Genomic DNA, 7,535 nt, shown 5'->3' on the forward strand with positions numbered 1-7,535 from the left:
TCGATAGTGCAATGAATATATTGATGTGCCCCCCCTTTGTTTTGAGGATCTGTTCCCAGGAAGTGCTGGAAACAACCTGCGACATTTCCATTTCGAATTTTGCGACCGCTTTCCAAGCAATAATATCAATATTGTTTTGCCAAACACGCAGACAACCTTCTAAAAATGCAGTTTTGGGCTTCTTAAAAGACGGTACTTGAAACAATTGGCGTGTGGTAAATTGAATCATCAAACAGCAAACAAATTTGTCGGCTGCTGGGATGTATTTAATGTTTACGCTTCAATCGTGATTCAATCCTGCATAAATATCTATTTTCATGTATCACCAGCTGAAAATTTTGACTGCTGTGCATCCCATTATTATTCTGCGTGATTATCGTCCAAACAGAAGTCGCAGTTCAATGTTAGTTTTTTTTCGGTGTATCGGCCAAGCGACAAAATATAAAAGTTAGCGGACCCAGAAAACCGCCCAATCCACCACGGATTTTCAAGGAGATTTGTTATGCCCGCATTTCAGGAAAGTAGCACGTTACATACTAGAACGCCTGATAAAAGCCAAATAAAAGATATCGTTTTAATAAAACAACCTGCTTACATAAATTGCAAACAAACGTGTTCTGGTTTGCTCGCTACAGATAGACCAATGATAATCGCATAGCTATCTTACACTTTCGCAGTGATATTTCAGAAAATAGCGTGAGAATAATTCAAAACGTAACATATTCATCTTCAACTATAATTTAACTCCACACATTTCAGCTGAAGTTCACGCAGAAAACAGGCAAGAATGAAAACTGGTGGGAAAATGTTGAAGAATTATGAAAACGTGCATCCTTACTCTGGTGGTGCTGACTCACAGAACACCTCGATTCTGGCATCGTGCTAGCCAACACCTTGGTTATGCAGTCGGGAAAATGTTCGCAAAATATCCCAGTGGGAACAGAGTTAGTCAGACATGGATATTTACACCTTAAAGCCCATTCCAGCCCTCACAATCTGATGAACATTTTTATGTATCGGTGCTTCAGATGCGTTCGGCTTTACAATGGAAGTCATAACGATCATATAACCGAGCGTTACAAATACGGTAATTACCACTACATAGAAACCTGGAATTTTGTCGGTTGTGAGTTCATTCGCGTGTAACTCCGAACCATCTATCCCAGTCGCTCGTACCGAGTACAGACCAAATCCGAAGTTTCGAACGTCTGGCCACGATGATTCTCTCAACCCTTCAGTCTGCTATGCCGTCAAATTGAATTTCCATATTTCGTGGCGCAACCCAGTACTTGACTTACATGATGCACCTAAATGAACTGAGCTGCACACGTTTGGGCGTTCTATGTCCGTGGGCAAGTGCCTCATGAACTGTGGTTAGGATATCTCCCAGAAAAAGTTCCCATACTATCTGCGATTCGACTATGGGCTTTGATCCAGCACATTCTGCTGCGGATTTTACACTAAGCTCTCTGGGTGTACATTGCAATAATTCCTAATACCTGAGGATTGTCATATTTGTGTTTTTCAGTGATAAATAGATGAAATATTCAGTCACAGGCTTAAAATATTCCCCATTATCGACCAAACACCATAGTATTTTTTTCCAGTTTTGTTTAGGCAATGAACTAGTCATTAAACGCCATTCCGAATAACCGGAGCCGAGTTTCCGGCTATGAGCATTATTTCGCAAATAGAGATAGTTAAACAAGATAGCTAAATATAGCGAAATCACTTTGCAATGTGCGTTCCATAGCAACATATTTCAATAAAATGCAGTTTAAATTCCTACCGGCCTTTTATTAGAATGCAATGAATAAATCAGTAGAACTAGGCAGAAATTTTCACTTACGGTTTCGCAGGTGGCTGAGTGTACATGAAAGCAAGTTGTTTCTTTCAAATCTGTAAAAACTTCGCTGTTGTTAAACAAGTTTTAAGAACAAGGACGTTCAAATTCAACAACAATACCATCAGGGAGACAAATTATGTTTAGTTTACTCAGAACACTTGCGCTCATTGAACTATACTTTTGAAACCGTGAATGCTGCGTCAAAGAAATGCAACCAGTTTTGCTTGTAATTGGACACGATTATTTCCTAGTCCTTCTTATGCTATGCTGGATAGCGATTGTTATATACTGATATATGCAGAGGATAGAATCCATGGCTTGTTGCTATTTTCAAGAATGCAATAACCCGGAATCTTCTACTATGGCTTGGTTGTGTATAGAGAGGTACACCTGTAGAGAAATTCACTTGAATCGATATAAACATCACGCTGTCAAATGGGGTGAATGGCAAACAGTTATTTATCAACGCGGGCGATTCTGTCGCCTAATGGGAGTTTGTATCGATCTAATGGCAAATTTGTCTACATTGAAAAATCTAAAATCATGTTTTAAAAATGCTTGATGAGAATATATTTTACCGCGGGCGTTGTTTCCGAATTATTTCATACAATGTGGGTTAAGTATCTCCACTCTTATTTGAGCACTTCAACTTCAAAGCCACTAAGTATTAACAAGTTCTTTGTGGTTTGGACGTAATCATCATTGTTGAAAACTAACTATAATTACGAGAGTCAGAGACAAAAACGCATGAGACGGCAAATCTTTACAATCCAGGTTGAAAAACTGTGGTTTCCAAAAAGTGGATCCGGATACGTTATGCTAAATGAATCGAAAATTCCGGGTTTCCATGTCATTTTGTATACTTCGTTTCAGCTTCAGATATGTGTCAACGCATCCAGACACGTGCAGAGACTGACGCATCCCCATTATCGCCATCGGTACGACACTTTCGGAACGTAGGTGCGGCTCTCATCAAACACGGCTTAGCGACATACGACCAGCGTTTCGGGTCTGAAATTTTCCACGACCGGAATACCGCGATTGGCTGTACAGAACGAACAAGTGAACGACTATATTTGGCTATTTAGCCGTCCTATATATTTACGCAGACGCTCCGTATTTTTTGCCGAGTCAATACAGTCGTGTCCCGAATTCTCGGTCTTCTCATTATGGCGCGGTCTGACAGGCTCGGTGCATGCGTAACCGGTAGGCGAACACTCACGATACAACAATATGCAAGTTTTTTCCCATTAGGAACAGACGCCCCGTGGTAAACACCGATGGCTCTTCTCATATTCAGTTACTTTGGCCTGTACCATTTTCCGTTTATAATGGATAGTATTGTCAACACTTCAATACTATTACGGCTGGAATAATCTGCAACACCGTACACTGCAATGTTACGTTGTCTACGCAAGAATATTAACACCGCCCACATTGGAAACGTCAAGGTGTTTCGTAAGGGATTAGGCAAAACCCATGTACTAAGATAGAACCATAGTGGAACCTTTGACTTTAGGAAACAGTACGTGGTATTGCGTCTTGAGATTTCCCAAACGTGTTTTAGACAATCCGGTAAGGAACCAACGAATGTTACGGAATCGAGTCTAACAAAGACAACAAGCACAAAATCACATGTAGTTTCGGTCGGCACATTTTTGACAACACTTGGATCTGTCCACTGCTACCCATCATATTTTTGAAACCCATCCTGTACACAATTGGCAGTACGACTGCTTTTTTGGGTGCTCACAAGATAGCTGAGTTTCGTTCTGCCCCAAGCCAACATCGCACTCCTGGGTTAGTTGAGCCCACTGCGCGCAAGTTGGAATGCATTTAAGGTGCCGCATTCTAGTACAGCTAATTTGTAGGAATTTAAAATATTGGTGTGCTCCGGGGAACTGCAGTAAACAGGACACTACAGCAAGTTGAAAATTACAAACTCAGGCTCTTTGGACAACCTACTTTTACTCTGATGCTCTGAACTCCCTGTTTGGGCGCACGGCATTCCACACTAGTAGTTCCTTCATGTGAGCGCCACGGACGGTAAGCTACCCACCACCTGGGTGACGCAAAACAGGATACTAAGTTTGTTTTCAACTTCGCATCATCATTTTTATACAGAATTAACTGTTTTGGGTTTAGCAGGATGTTTTCCGTGCATATTGACATCACTCTCGTTTGACAGCCGTCCCTTTGTCCAGGAATTATTCATCAGATAAATCCATAGCAAAGTGGAAATTAAGGGACTCACGTCCACTTATTCAGAGCTCAGTTATGCTCGGTTATGCATATCCAGTGGCAGTGCCTTAGGTGTTCTTTGGACAAAAGGAGGCTGTTCAAAGGAGAGTGATTTAAATATGAACAAAACATATCTCGCTTACCCCAAAATCATTTATTAATGAGTCATCTAGCGGGTTTCGAGCACGTGACTGGCGAGTCAATCGATCATCACAAGCAGGGCTGTGTCATCGTTTCGCGTATGTGTTGAACACTTAAATCAAACGGCGCAAGCACAACACGTTTGCCCGTTCAGACGTCAAACTCAGATTCGTCCAAAATGTGCTGATGGAATGCGGGTAACATTCTCACCTCGAATGTGAGGTCTCTGGAATATAAAACCCGGCACGGCCACTGTGTATGACCGCTATTAAGTCAAACACCTGCTTCTAGTGCTTGCCTCTGTAGTGTGGACTCAACAGAGTAATTGCCTATTTTGTTCGGTGGAGAATACGTTTTTCCGGGACTATTGATTTACATTTGCAAGCATACTTATATGAGCCCAGGGGAACACGCAAATGGTTGACTATGAAATAACATGAATTAAGAAACATAATCGCAACACATTGAAAACTTTGGAAGAAACATGTTGCCCGCATTTCCAACAATATTGCATTATTTTCATGAAAGAAACTACTCACACGATTGCTGAAACCTCTCCGACAGCATACAATTGGTTTTGCCTTTCTTGGGTCTCATCAGGAAGGCGCAGTCCTCACAGTTTCCGCCAACATTATGTTCTACGTCAATCTAAATCGGACTGTTTTGAGTACTCGTGCTACGAGGTGGTCTGGGGATAAATTCGAGATGTCCTCTGCAACACGAGTGTGAAGGCAGTAAGTTGTTTTCCCCAGGCGACCTGCATGTCAATATTTATGGAAGCAGCGATGCTGTCTTCCCCCGAGGAAGGACGAGTTAGAAAATGTCGGCCCCAAAAACCGCAGTACAGCGTCCACCGATGTCCTTTCTCAACATTTTTCTAACGCACAAGCAAACGTCGCTGAGCCATTTGACTAGCAATCATCTGACCAAAGGGCCTTATGCATCTCGCTGCCTACAAACATTGAACAAAATAACACGATTCTAAATTTACGTGATCCTTTCCATTTAGTAGCATTAAAGTCGGTACTCTACCTCAAGCTGGCAAACAGGCAATGCTTTCTGAAGCCCTGTGCTCCCTTGTAATTGCTGGATGCCGTGTCTCCAAAACACGCATACAAGATCCCAGCGTGGTTGTGCATAACAGAACGCCAAGGATGCATTCAGCTCTTTCGCATTTCTCTCTCAGTGTGTCCGGTGACCCAGAAGGGGTGACACGTGAAATATATATGACATGTGAGTTGCACTCAGCCCCAGAGCTGAACGCGCCCTGCTCGATTAGATCCAAGTAAACAGTCGTTTTTGCGCCGTATGATTATCCAGTTCAATCAAGCTCAATGCCTCTCGGCATAACAAGCGGTGACTGTTTGCCGTGTTGGCTTATGCCCCAACTTACTGCAGCTCTGATGCCGAGAATGATACTTTCTACGGAGGGCACTTCGGGCTCACTCGTGAGGCAAGAAGCACCGACATTGTGATCCTTACAGGCGATTTTAATGCTGGAGTAGGTTGTTTGAACTCTTTATAATCAACTTTGGGTGATTGATTCGGAGTTGATGCTCGCCGCACAGATAATGGAGTTCGGCTCCTTTAGTTCTGTGCTGAACCCGAACCGTTTCTGGCAAGTGCACCCTTTCAAGACGAACGTTCGCACCGCGTGACCTGACTTTAAAAAATATTTGCTTTCCTTGTGCTTTGTATTTGGCTGTCCCCCTCCACCATCGAGAGTTATGTCAAAATCTCCTGATTTTGCCGTGAATGAATCAAAAGGTGCACTTACTTGTTGAACAGAGAACGATTCCGCAAAATTATCGATAAAACACGCGTTTATACATGAATATAATTTGTACCTCGGAGTAAAATCGACTAGGCATTTTTATTTGTATCAATTTTATTCTCACAATAACCACCATCACAGGCACATTCGTGTTCGCGGTTCCCCAAGCATCAGCAATTTATTTTGCACTGCTAAACGCGGTTGAATGAATTTGTTTGTATTAAAGGCTGTGCTTCATTTCAACAGTTGGCAGGTAAATTATTTACTAACCCCCAAATCACAATGCTCCCAAATCTTTGACATTCGCACTTCAAAATGAATGCACGCGTTTCAATAGATGGCCGACACCTCTATGTAACCAGTGCAGACACGTTCGTCGATAATCTTATTAACGCACAAAATCTTCAAGTAAACTTCTACGAAAGTAAAAGTCTTTTCAAATTGTCATCTGGCCCCGCCCTCAGGCCAGACTGAACTCACATACGTAGGATTGAACAGCAGAGTAATATTCACTTGAAAATTTGAATGGCATATAACTTTTTTCATATTCAGCAATTTGTTAGTTTTTTTATTTTGGAAGTAATAGAGCTAAAAAGAGCTTAATTGAATGACGCCATCCATTTCATCAAAAGTGAAATTGCCCACTTCAGGCCCCGTTTTACCATTTGTCTCAAACGTGTATTTAATTTGTAAAGTGCTTCTAATTAGTGAAAACCTAATGCATCTAATAACGCAGCCACCAAACAATCAAACGCCCATCACTCACAATTAGCGGTACAAATAAAAGGCATAGAACAGCGTGTCAAATGATCCGAGGCTTTTTAACTTTCAGACTGGACAAATTTGTATTGCAGAGACAATGCTTTAGGCATGTAAAAACCCCATATTATAGGCACACATTGCATGTTCTTGGGTTTAAATCATCCAGTTCATTATACTTACCATGGGCTCCTTTTTTGTTGTTTGCTCCCGTTTACCTGAAATATCAGGAAATTGCAGTGCGTCCCATTAAAGTAACACAGCGACCGAAATTCACACATTGATGCATTGATGCACACATTTGCATCCAAGATTCTGCGTGCAAAATAAATGCTTCCCCAACCGGAAGTAGCTTGCAAAGTGAAGCTTAAATAATGCGTGAAACCTCAGTTGTTAAGCATCGCTTACAAGGATTGGAAGTCAATCTCACAAAACTGTTGACTGTATATTCAAACTTTTTTTCCTAGGGTTTCGTTACCTCTGATCTAGACCGCGTGCTGAGTGAACACAAGAATGTAATTGGGTGTTTGAAACAAACCATTTGGCATGCACTTTCATGGGCAGGTTATTCCCGTGATATGTAAAATTGAAAGCGAACCGCAGTCCACAGTCTTCACAACTAAGACAGTTTACGGACAGACATTGTCATCGGACCGACAGAATTTCCTCTTTAGGCATAAAAGCGCAAAATTGATATTTAAAAAACAAATTTATACAGTCTGTGAAAACCGTTAGAAAAACAAAACCGGTGACAGCCTAATGTCTTTGTGTGTG

Source organism: Opisthorchis viverrini (assembly GCF_000715545.1).
Source record: "Opisthorchis viverrini unplaced genomic scaffold opera_v5_513, whole genome shotgun sequence".
NCBI classification, from domain to species: Eukaryota; Metazoa; Platyhelminthes; class Trematoda; order Opisthorchiida; family Opisthorchiidae; genus Opisthorchis; species Opisthorchis viverrini.